Source organism: Strix aluco, chromosome 4 (genome assembly GCF_031877795.1).
Source record: "Strix aluco isolate bStrAlu1 chromosome 4, bStrAlu1.hap1, whole genome shotgun sequence".
Taxonomy (NCBI): domain Eukaryota; kingdom Metazoa; phylum Chordata; class Aves; order Strigiformes; family Strigidae; genus Strix; species Strix aluco.
The window spans coordinates 108082865-108096104 of record NC_133934.1 but is presented as its reverse complement, the minus strand read 5'-3'; the positions used below and the strand labels follow the sequence as shown (position 1 = coordinate 108096104).

Genomic DNA, 13240 nt, shown 5'->3' with positions numbered 1-13240 from the left:
CCTGAGGGTTATACTGCTGGGGAATAATTCTGCTTTGTGCTTAGGCAAACCGACTAAATGGAATATGGCAGGGCTTTTCCACCTCTTCTGCAACCCAAAACTCTCAGCAAAACAGCAACTACGTCTCTCCCTTTCTGTTTTTTGGGTTTGATTTGTTTGGGGTTTTTTGTAAGCAATGAATTTGTAATTGACTTGCTTATAGGAGAGTGGATGTACCTGCCTATATCGGTGCTCCCACAGGATGGAATCAGAGCTGCTCTAGCAGGCAGCACTGCTCATACACTTAAGACGTGAAGACGGAGCAGAGTGTCTCCAACACGGGTAGTGACAGTCTTCGTGTTTTAGAAGAACAGGATCAGACTTATGTCCAGTTCCATTATGCTGTATTGAAGGGTCTTTTTTTTTTTTTTGTTAGGATAGCAACAGTTGGGAACTCACCCTGGATTTCTTCTGACCTGAAAGAAATTGTACCTGAGGCATCACTACATAGAGAAAATTATTAGATAACGACTTAAACATCTGAGGGCCCATCCAAGGAGAAGAAACAGTAGGAGAGCTATTGAAAACAGCAGTACTGAAAAATGATCCACACATCTCCCACCTTACTGGCAACTCAGGGTGTCTTTTTTCTTTTTTTTTTTTTTAAACCGTGGGAGGTGAGGCTGTCGTGATGAGGCGAGAATGAGGTGGCTGTGAGGTTTCTCCAAAGAGTCTTTAACTACCCTCTGGGTATATTAGCGCCTGCCTGCAACACGTGAAACACTTGAGTATTAGCTTAGCTCTCTTTCTCCAGTTAAAAGCATTAAATTGCAGATGCCAAGTGTTTTCTTCCCCTCATTCTCTTTCAAATTCCTGAAAGCTAAAGTAATTTTGTCATGACTCACATTATAAAAAGAACAAGCGATGTGACTGCTCCCACTTATCATGCACATGTACAAAACAAATATTCTCTGTCCGCTCTACCTTGACTTGCTGGTGCCTGCAGTCCTATCATCACAACCATCTGTTTAAGCATTAATGCCAAGCTCTACTCCATGAAGTAATTTATTCTTTTTCTTTTTTTCTCTTTTTTTCTCAGGGGTGGAAATATTTTTTTCCTCCTCGCTCATTCCTCCCCCCACCCCCACCCCCACCCTCCATTATTCTTCTATCAGTCTCATTAAATTCACTAGAATTCATACATGGTAATGAAAAGAAGAATTTGAATATGGCATGAGTAAAAATTGTAGGTGCTGACAGAAAATATCCATTCTCAGATCACAAAGACTGGACACAAATCACAGTACCATAAAACATGAGGGAATTTGGAAACAGGCACCCCTCAAGATTTTATCCACAACCACTTATCCCTCAGAATACATGGCTAATCTCACTAGAATTCTTCATGAATATCATTCATCCAGTGACATGATCTGGTCACTATTATACCTTTTTCTTCAGCAAATTTGTTAGTGATGGAAACAATTGCAGTCATTAAGTTTCTAAATTAAAAACGCACTCTGAGACAACTGATGAAACTTTACATTAAATTCACAATCCCAAGTTGTCTTCTCAACCAAGAGATTAGTTGGGTTTTTTCCATATTCAGCGTAATGACAGCTTCTGGAAAACAGGCTTTTATTTTGGAAAACCATCCCAATTTGTCCCCTTTCAACTCTCAACACAATGTTCCCATTGTTGCAGTTACAAAAACATCCAAAGTACTGTCTGAACTAAAATCAATTTTGTGAAGTCATATGAAAACATAGAACTTTAATTTTTACTTGAGTTTACCTTTCAAAAGTTGCAACAAATGGAATTTAACCATGTAGAACAGGTGTCATATTTGGGACACATAACAGATTATTTTTCCAAATTCAATAAAACAGATTCCTTAAAGAGGTTTACAAGGTAGGAAAAAGTTCTTTAGCAAAACCCTTACAAACTACATTATTTTTGCAACTAACTCTGTGACTCCTGCTCTTTTTGGTGAAGCACCAAAGCACTGTGAACATAATCCTTTACGTATATACAGCACAGGTGAAACCAGAAAGCACTGGAAATCCAGTGGAGCAGATTTTGGTGACAAGATTTTTGACTGATACTGGTTCATTTGTGGTAAGGATGAGCCTCCATGCTCCTGAATCCTTGCTACCAAATACAGATTCAAGGGGGTTTGGGTCTAATCCCATTGTCAACATGTAAGCAGAAAGCAAACACTGTCGAAGGCATCTACACAGCTATGTATTTATCATAACCGAATTTCAAACACCAGCCTTCCCAGTCTTTCTGAGGGAGGGGTAAATGGTTAAAAACCTACATTGTCATTTCATAGCTGAACACTTTTCCTGGAATACGTGCCTAGATGCAGCCAGAGGACTCCTTGCTAGTACAAACTACAAGGTTCTGATGCACATGTGGAAACACACAGCAGCACAGCTCTGCCTTATCACCTACTCTTTCTTATGACCAACATAGGATGTACACTCTCTGCTGAAGGCAGCATTTCTAACTCACTTCTGCTAAGCCTTTTATCATCAGTACTATGTATAAAATATTAAGTAATAATGGTTATGGCTAGATGGATTACTCACTGAGAATAAAAATCCATGTAATTTTGGCCCCTTTTTGTTCTTCATGGACTGAACCAGATTTCTGTGAATGGATCTGTTATTCAGAAACATCCGCCACATAGTTCATTTGAGCACATTTCCGCCTCCAGAACACTTGCGAGCTGCTCACTTCAATTATTCCCTATTCACAGTGCGCGAGTGGTAGCACAGTATTGTTTCCAGTTCCTGACTAGAGGAATAAAACTTTTTAAATGGGGAGTGATAAGTAGCAAATGTTAAATCACTGTTCATAAATAGCTTTCTAAGATAGATGACTGCATGATTACATGCTCACATCAAAGTCTATGAAAACTACAAAATAGAGAAATGTTTTCACAAATGCCTTCAAGAAAGGAGTAACCTGACCCCACATATAGCAGTAGTCACAGTGCTTTAATTTAAGAAGTGTTTACAAATGGCTTTTTGTATTAAGCAGCAAATTTAATATCCAAGAGTGAGATTTTTAAACTCTCAAGCAGTGAGCTGTGCTGAAGAATTCATTGTTGTTTTTCAAATGGAAAGAACAGCCACATCCAAGAAAACACAGTAATTTTTAAAGCAGGTTCAGCACCTTCACTACTGGCAACCACCACCACTTCCTTTTCTCATTTTGTGTGCTGTATACATATGTGAGTAATTTCATCTTTCTCCTAAAGCTGTGATGCTAAAAATCCACCCACATTTTTCCACTACCTGATAACTAATCATTGCAAAGTTCTCTTTGATTACAGTGTGAAGCATAATGATAACCATGAAGGGAGATAGACAAAAATTTGTTGGCGTCAACCTCAATAGCTAAAGGTTGGTTATACTATTTCTGTGCCAGAAAAAGGAGAGGTGCTGTACTATATAATCTAGTGAGTGGATAACAGGATTCTGCTGCCATGGGTGAGTTGTAGTGTCACAACATTTGCAGAGTGACACTTGGGTGGCTGATTGCAACTCTGAGTTTGATAGGGTGTGGCTGTGCTGTGATTTTGCCATAGGGGACTTAATTTTTTTAAGGCAAGGAATAGACAAAAGGCTCTTTGAGCTGACAGAAGTCAGATATGAGATAGGTATAATAAATATCAATCTAGCCATCTATAGTAACAGTATCTGTTCCTTCCAAGTTCTCTTTTCATTTTTATTTTGAACTGGCAGTAATAAATATGAAAAACTCAATGCTGTAACTAATATCAGAAGAAATCAGTCAAAAATCAAGACAATGAAAGACAACAAACTTCCTATGTCCCTGTGAGCCTAGCTACCCTACCCCCCACTTCCACTTCAAATCCTCCCTCTTGTTTGCCAATACAGTGCTCGCCCCCTCCTTCTTGTCATCAATATACACTCTTTTTAAAAATATTTTTTACAGTTAAGAGATGGCTGTAAGCTCCAGGGCCGATGGGGACTTTGATTCAATGCTAACTTCAAAGGGAACGTGCTAGGTGCTTACACACGCGTGACATGTCATCACTTCTCTTCCTGTACTCAGTGTGCCCTGATGAATAATCAATGCAGCTTTTAGAGAGATGCAAGAAATGCCGATCACAGTTTGTCTCTGAGTCAGCTGACATTTTTATTTTATATATAAAGCAAATGACGGTGGAAGACACAGACAGAGAGCAAGAGATGAAGCTGTGTGCCAATCCCTTCAGATCTCATTTAGTCTGCTACAGAGAAGTTAGTCTTTACAATTCTGAATGCTAATAAGGGGCACACTCTGAGAAATTAATAAATGTTGAGACAGCTTAAAGGAAAGAGAAAAGAAAACTTACAGCCTCTAGTAGGGACATCTGTGCCCCTGTATATGTGATGGAATTATGGGGAGGGAGCTGAAGGACTTGCAACATTGCTGAGGGAAGGGATGTGGGGGTTCAGATTTTTCCATAGGTTAGGAGTCATTCCAATACCTAGTAGCAGTAACCTTGTAATTGTATTGGACACAAACAGTGAGAATGAAGAACAAGCTTCCTTCGTAACAACTCTGCCACAGTGCTTGCAAAGCTCTGTTTTCCTTCTGATAGTCCCCACCACCCTCTCACTACACTTTGGATGTGACCTGCAACATCTGCAGATACTCCAATCCACCATGAGAGCACAGCAACCTTGTCTTTCATTAATTCAAAGTTTTGCCAGGACACAAATACACAGCTCAAAACAAATAGGCTCAAAAATCTAATGGAAGAATCCCCATGAGAATCACAGTTTCTAAATTTAGTAATGAAGCTGTCAATTATTTTAGCGATAAGTAATGCAATTGTTCACAATAACTGCAGCAAAGAAGCATTAGATATTGCTGGGGTCACAGACCGTGCCATATTCTGTCCTCAGTTTCCTACCTACAGGGGTAAGAAGTCAGATTGGTGGAAGATGGCTTGGATGTTCCCAAAAGAAGCCAGCCTCCAGACCATGGCAGTTACACTGTTCTCTGTAAGTAATCCCAGATGGTTTGAACAGAAGCTTCATAACCTGATATTGAAGTAAAGGATAAACTACTATCAAAAGCAAAGCCAGTACTGTACAGCAAGACTAATGGAAAATAGGTTAGTTCATTTTCTTTCTTTACTTTTCTTAAAATGATTAAAGAAAAGACTTTTCTTAAGCATCTAAAACAATTTCAGTAGCTCTAAGGAATGTTAAAAGGTTTATACAACATGGGTAGCTTTGCAAAACAAAAGCAAAGTTGTATTCTTATGCCTTTTCATAACTTTCTGAAGATTTTTCAAACAAAGATAATTTTTGACTGTTGGATTTGTTTTTAAGGAAGGCAATGGGGGATGCTAAGCAGCAGGTTGACAGGGAGGTCAGCTGGAGACTGACAGGCCTGCCAGGAACATGCGACATGCTGCCACCACTACTTTGCACATGAGGCACAATTAGGACCACAGCCCTATCAGGGGGAGCTTGGAGTTGGCCCAGATAGGTGTCAGAGAGGGCACTGTGACTGTCAGCATCAGTCCTCCCCTTCTAAGATGTCTGGTACCATATGCACTTAATGACAGACTCATTTTTGCAGCACAGTCAAGAGGAGGATGAAATCAAATATTCAAGATACTTTTCACTAGGCCATCCTCTCCCATATAAACTCTACACACCATGTATGCTCTCCTTCCTCACTTCCATCTCTATAGCTCTGTTCAACCTGACAGATATAGAGCCTCAAACAGAATAAAAACAAAGTTTGATGGAAACAGAAGTCTTTGTTTAGGATAATGGACAAAAGAAAAAAAAAAAAAAAGAAAGAAATTAAGAGGCTCAATGTGATATAGAGCTGTTCATTGAACAGGCCTGCAGGGAGATACTTTTTGCAAGTTTAAAAGAATATCTTGCTATTATAAATCAAATTGGTTGAGTTGAGATTAAAACTGTGTTTAAGTGTCACACTAGCACATGTACAAGGTTCTTGCTCTTCAGCCTGCATCTACTGATGCATGAGATAGCAAAAGTAAACCTAACAGTTTAAGAACTACGACACCTCCCTTTCCAATTTCTGAAGTTTCAAGTTTAGCAGGTACGGCAGGTCTGTCTACCGATCAGCACGGCAATGCCTGAGCAGAAAAGGTCCAGATGAGACTAAACCTGGGATGGGCAGTGGCTGTGCTATTTGTGGAAGAACCCACCCACCAAATTAAGGATGCTCCCAAACCTCAGGGACATATTTCCCTTCACCTCACTGCGAAGTGAGTGGAAAGAAGTGGAGGCCATCTGCTTGGCAACTTGGTGAAGATACAAACTAAACTCCTTTTTGCATTTTAGCTTTTAGCTCAAGAGCCTCACAAGTACTTGAAAAGCCTTACAAGAAAAAAAAAAAAATCAGAAATTTCACAGGTGGGAGAACTGAAGCACAACATATCAACAGCAGAGCTAGGAAAAGAACTTGGAAAAATCATCCATAACCTTTTATTCATTCCCTGACATGTTTGCTGTATTTTCACCTATCTCCAGGTCCATCTGCTATCTATATCTGAGTCACTTTCCATACCACCTCTTAGTGAAGCTAAAGCCTACCTTTCTACCACAATGTTTCAATAAACAGCTAGGTAGGTCCCGATAAAGAGAGAGACCACCATGCAGAGCCAGAAAGAGTGAGGATCCTGGGAGATACTGCAAAAAAGCCCAAGTTTCATACTTTTGACTGATGCTGTTTGAGGGATGTTCTGTTAGAATAAATATCTTTATTCTGTTAGAGAAAAGGACTATTTCTTACTAATCAACCTGTGCCAGACCCAAGTTTCATCAACACAATAGCTACCTGCAGGCTGACTTGTAATTTACCACATGATTACCTATTGCCAGCAAATCCTCAATCTTCGCAGTCCAGGCAGTCAGTGCTGAGAAATGTTAAAAATATCACTTACTGCATATAGTGGAGGAGGAAGGGAACTGGGGGAAGGAAGTGGGAGAAGAAAAGAGCAATATATTGAAAAGGAAAAAAATGGAAGGTAAAAAAATGGAAGAAATATAGACACCAAAAAAAGAGACGAGAAGGAACAAAAAGCAAAAGTTGGAACAGGAGTGAAGAAGTGGAAAAAGGGCAGCTGCAAAAGAAGGATAGAAGTTTTAAAAAGTTGAAAAAGAAATTACATGGGTTTCTCCAAAAGCAAACTTCTTGTGCAACATGGCTGCAGCAAAATTTACTTACAATCCTTCCCTCCACCTGCTCAAACTAGCTCAAGATTTCTGAGCAGAACTGCCAAAGCTGAAATTTGAAAGGCAAAATCAAGTAGTTCAGGAATGCTGAGTCAGCACAAGAGTCTGAGCATTCCACCCTTGTCCCTTCCCATTCTATGAGGGCACTAGAAAAACAATAGCAATGGTGGATCCCCGGTGGGAACTTAGGTGCCTATGGAAAGGGCCACCACTGCTCACAAACCAGCCTCCCACTTCAGAGCTGCAGCCAAAGTTAGGCTGTTCAGCTGCCACAAAATATTTGGTGGTAGAAACCTGCATTCCAGGTCGCGCATGGCACCCCAGCACCTAATTCCTTTCCTTTTTGGTAGAGGCAAATGTGGCAGTGGGTCTACTCTGTGGGCTACCACTTGGAAGCACCTGCCTCCTTGAACTGTACTGGCTACTGTTACTATAGTTTGTAGAAATCATTACACCATGCATAACACTGGGACTGTGAACTACTGCTTGGTGTCTGTCTTCTCTCTGCCTCTTTTTGCCTCATGACTTCACTTTCCTAATGACCAGGTTCTTTGCATTTGGTTTGTTTTTTCTCCCAGCTTTCTCTTTCTGTTTTGCTTTATTTGCATCCTTCATCTGCAATTACAACTCTCTATTACTGGATCATCTAAAAATATTCCTATTTATTATAATTATACTAAATGCTGCCTTCTGCGTCTCAATATTCTGAAAGGGAAAGTGTTTTCACTCATACCGAACCTGAATTCTTTGTTCAGGAAGGAGAGCTCACATTTCCCTTTCTCCCTGGTAATCCACTCCCTCTTTATGCGATCCATTTACTGCCCTGCAGGTAACCTTCCCTTAGGTTCTCTTTATCCTACACCAAACACTAACCTTAAACTGAACATATGCCCTACTCTCTTAACCTACCTTCAAATTTCCCACCGTTTAGGCTCATTACATTTATATGCTGATAAAGGAGGCAGTGTTGGAGACATGTTGCAGAGCTGTGGAACCAAATTTCAGATGTGTTTTAAAGGCACACTGTAAGTGCATCCCCTACACTCCCACGTACAGTCACTGGTTTATCCACCAGAAAAACTTCAGGCATTTCTAATGCACCTCATTTTGTACATTTAGGTATTGGTATTGCACTGCATGACAGTAAATATTAGTAGAAGAACTTAAAGCTTATTCAACCTTTGCAGAAGGGTCACCATAGGACATGGAGACTGGGATCTAAACCATACCCACTGTGACACTACAGGGATTAAGTTTCGCCTTATCTGTACATACAATGGATATCATGTTTTGGTATTTCGTTCACCATCAAATATGAGATCACAATTAGATCACAGCTGCAGCCTGTCACTACCAAAAGGATGGTTGCTAGCAACTAATAAACCACAATTTTGGCATCACTTTACTGAATCAGCCAAAAGACATATACACTTGTTATGTGGGTTCACCCCTCTGGAATCAGAAAGACCATGTGAAAATTCAGACGTTTAGGACAAACCTGCCTTAACATTTACTATCAATAGTTGTGAAGTAAGAGACATCCTTTTTCCTCCTTTTCTGAGAAATCAAGAGATGGTCCTTAGCAAGATAAATGACTCGAAACTCTGGTCATGTAAATCTGCAGCAATAATGATAAACACGAAAGCCAAAACCAAATCATGACTATCTTAACCTGCAGATGGAGTCAGTACTGCCTCCTGAAGACTTATGTATCCTTAGACTTGTGAGGAATGTACTGATAAGAGGCATTAAAAATTTTGTTTCATTTCAGAAGTCATGGTCATTTGTTGGTTGGGGTGGGGCGTTTTTTGTTGGGGTTTTTTTTTTTTTTTTTTACTGTGACACATAAGGTGGACTTTTGGAAAGCCATGATCCCATCCAAGTCTTCAAAAACTATGTCTGCGCATTGGGAGCTGAAGCAGAATCTTCATTACGTGTTGGTAGTAATTCAGGCCCTCTGACACACAGCTGAGCACAACAGTCTCTGTCAAGTTAGGGTTGTGTAACATGCATACCAGCAAGGTATTTCAAAACTCTCTCCAAACTTCATCAGAGCCCCTCTCTGTTCTGTGAAATTGTGTCACAACATAATGAAGTAGACAATTTGAGAAAATTTAAGGCATCTCCTAGTTCCATGCAAGATGCAATAACAATCCTTTTTTTTTTTTTTTTTTTTAGTGAGATCTCAGCATTTCCAATCTCAGGATTGTCTGCAACAGAAGAAAGAAAGCCAAAACAAAAGCCATTGACAATAAAACTGAATGTAATTAAGGAATCTCAGCTTTGAATTTAAAAAAAAATAGAAAAATAAAAAAAAAAAAAATCAAATTTTAGTTCAGTTCTGATTTTCTCCTAGCCAGACCATAGATCTCCAAGAAAGTATTTGCTCAGTTGTGTGTTTGCACTTTTATGGACTCTGACATGAATGAACATGAGTTAAAAGAGGTGAACTGATAGTTCAAGTGATTATTTTTCTCTTTGTTACATTATCAGTTGAAAAAGGCCATTGCATAAATGATTTAACTGGTTAAATAATCTATCCTCTATTTGCTTTACACTGAATAAGAATACAGACATTTCATTCTTTTGTATCTTCTTTTGTTAAGCTGAGTTAAACATATCCAGAAGCACAGTGCAACATTAGTATCACTGACTGCAAAGCTGAGGTTGTGACTGTATTTTGACAGCTTATCAGTACGAATACTGGGCAGAGACACTGACTTTCTGTCTCTCTCCTATCAGTAGTTTGGCTTACATGTTGGGGTAGAAGAAGGTATCTGGATGGAAAGATATTGGGAGTTTTTCAAACTTTTCAGCAGAAGAAGTTTCTTTTTAGTTTTATTTGTTGGTTACAAAAGTTCCTATGTGATTTGCATGACTCTTTTGGGATCTGTAGAAGATTCAGATTCATTATCTTGCTTATCAAGCATGTAATAATCACAGCTAATTTGGAACTTTCCATTTGTTCACGTTGTTTATCTCTACATCTGTACTTATCACAGTATTTCTTGCTCTCTTTTTTTCTTGTTTGTTGTACTCTTATTGTTGTTTTCTTATATTTGGCTGGAAGTTCCTAAGGGCGTAAGTCATGCTGTCATGTGCATTCATACAACATGTACTACATTGGGACCTTGATGATGAGAGAGAAATTTGTGAGTGACCAGAAAAATACCTGATAAACAAGTAGTAATGTGAATTTAAAATTCTTTGTCGTTTCCTGTGCTATTATTTTCTGTGCACTGGTATGCATCTGAGCACATTTCACTTAGATGTGGTTGAGGCAGCAAGTGGAATGTTGCATACAGATACCTGAGGGTTCCACTAGGACCCAAGGGTTCCCATAAAGGTAAGCTTTCTCATCTGCAAATTAATGATTTTGGCACTGGAAGAGGAAAAATACAAGATAATTTTCTGGGCAAGTTATTATAGCTATCTGTATCTGTGGTAATGCCTGAATATTAGTAGTTGCCTTCCAGGAGGGCACAAGTGCCAGAAAGCCATCCACACTGGACAAAGAAGAAAAAAAGAAAAAAATCAGATCCAATTTATAAACTTCCATCCTCCAACTTTTTAAAAATAATTTTCTGTTTCTTTACTTGACCTCTAGCTTACTCAGACCTCAATCTACTGTAGAGACCTTTATAACTTCGATCATGAATTTTCTGGTGATTGTTCCAAAGATAGCTCGATGAGGTATGCCCAAGAGTTGAGGAAGGCAAAACCAAACCAAATTCTCAAGGACCAAATAAAAATAATCCAGATTTCTCCCCAAAATAAAATGGGAGACAAGGATATGCATGTAATTATCAGGTGATGTGCAAAACCTACAGATACTACGCGGAAGAGTACATACATATATATCTTTTTCGTAGAGCAATTTCACACTTGAAGCAAGTCAGTCACTGTCTGCTCTAAGGAGATTCAGGGCTCAAGGTCATGGGTGAAACGGTTCTCCTTCCACTGAAACTTCTGTTTACAGTAGGTCCTCCCAGCATTTCGCCCCCAATTAATTTCAGGAAACAAAAAGTTCAAACTCTTCCTATTTTTTTTTTCCTCCAGGTGAAGTTCATCACTACTTTAAAGCATCATGGCAGGCTGAAAGTTTCACCCTAGTGACCATCTGGCAAAGCTGGCAGAGTGTTTCTCCTCATTGAGAAACAGCAGCACCAAGTCAAGCAGGACGTTTCAGTGAGGACTCCCCTTAGCCACATTACAGTAACTGGATTTTCCCATGACCTTCAAGATGCCACTTCAGCTCCCTCCAAAGAGACTTAAGCAGCCTCTCTGCTATTAAGATGTTCCTTCATTTGTCAACAGAAAGCTGCTCAATTGCTACTCTGAGCAAATTTACATAGAAATTACCAATGATACTCTGCAAACAGTTAGGAGAATTACAGCAGAGCCACCCAGCAGAAACATGCCAGGATACACAGCCTACAGAGTCACTGCTCAAAGAGAGGGAGGAAAATATTATAGGGAAAATGCACTGGACTTGCAGAACTGTTAATATGTGTGCATTTGGCAGTGTGAACTCTGTTTGGGCTCTGAGTATACAAGTCCCTCCAAAACTTTTCCATGGTAGGAAGATATTGCTAGCATTTCCTTCCTACCCACCAAGTATTTCCAAGTTCCCTTGGTATATCTGTCCCATGCAGCTGTATCTTTGCGTGAAACCTGCAGAAAGGAAGGCAAATTGCTATTCCATCCTGCCAAAGGATGCCTGGCTTTTCAGCCTGACACTCTGAACTTTATCTTCCTGTCCCTGACAGAGAAGCCTTGCTGCCACCCTCCAAGCTTCTCCTTGAGGAGAGCACTCTCTTCTAGTCATACTCCATCTAACCTCAAGTCTCTTCAGGGCCCTTACCCTTTCCTCACCCTGGAGATTGGACCCACTTGGTCACTACCTGTCATACTACAGGCAAAGTAGGTGCCTGATTTGCTTGAAACTGCCATTTTTTCATTTTGTGATCTCCTTTCTAGTGTTCTTGATCTGATCACAATGGGCTTTTACTGGCAAAATTGTAAACCTGTGTAATCTGTACATAATTCTTTTGTCAAGCACTAGTTGTGGTAGTATTCAGCCTCCAAAGCCCTGTATGAGGGCTCAGGCAATCACTGATAAAATACAAATCTGCCATGGTTGCTAGCCTTGACCAGGAGCATGGCTGAGAGCCTAGAGCATTTCTTTCAACAGCAGCATTTTTCCAGAGCTGCCCTTCAACAGAGCAAGTCCTTTACAGCAATCACTAGTCTCAGCACAAGGTCTTAACTTTATAAAACTGAAAAAAAAAAAAAAAAAAAAATCTCAGAGACTTAAAAGCAATCATGTTTGAGGAACAGCAACAGTACTGGGCCCTGTCTACCCAAAGAGGATCACTCCAGGAGTCAAATGAAGGAGTGGGCACTAAAGGATACCAAGATGTGAGTCCACATTTCCTCAGACACCACACCACAGCAAAGACTGCTGGATCAGTCAAGGGCAAAAAAAGAGGAATCAAGCAGCAAAAAACTGTCTGGAAAGTGGTTTCCCCTATGTAGATACATACATATGGGCAGGTGCATCTATGTGTGTGCACATACAAGAGAAAAAAATAGGTGGGTACTCAGCAGGGCATGGGGTATCTGATGCTTACTATGTGGTCTTGACATGAAATGACTGTACAGAGTAGAAGAAAAATCCCATTTCAAATAATGATCAAAGCCATCATAGGGGAATGAGTAGCTTCCACTTCTTAAAGCAAACGGCCTGCTAATATTTATTTCACAGTATAGACAAAACTCTGCCTTCTGTCAAGGGGAAGGGAATAAATTGTTTTCCCATAATGGTGTTTTCTTTTCAATCAATTTCCTTTCAAGCTTGATTTAAGAGGAGGCCATGTCAGAACCTCAGGCGAATGGAAGAAACCTAAGACACTCCCCCACTGAAGGTGAAAATGATGATGCAGGCAAACTTACAGAGTTCAATCTAAACACCAGCGCTGCACACAGGTACAGTCATGCACTCCTCTCCCTCC

General features: G+C 39.9%; 1 protein-coding gene and 2 long non-coding RNA genes across 3 annotated transcripts in view; 2 read left to right on the top strand and 1 right to left on the bottom strand.

The window, feature by feature from the left end:
- Positions 1 to 4118, top strand: part of LOC141923517 (uncharacterized) — a 76199-nt gene extending 72081 nt beyond the window's left edge. Inside the window, exon 3 of the long non-coding RNA XR_012623320.1 lies at positions 416 to 4118. This is a non-coding gene — a long non-coding RNA (uncharacterized LOC141923517). The remainder of the gene's footprint in view (positions 1 to 415) is intronic.
- Positions 1 to 13240, bottom strand: part of NRXN3 (neurexin 3) — a 1036510-nt gene that overhangs the window by 449391 nt on the left and 573879 nt on the right. The gene's annotated exons all lie outside the window — the stretch shown is intronic.
- On the top strand, positions 4154 to 10429 carry LOC141923518 (uncharacterized). Its single transcript, XR_012623321.1, has 2 exons — positions 4154 to 5119; positions 9405 to 10429. It is a non-coding gene; the product is annotated as an uncharacterized LOC141923518 (long non-coding RNA).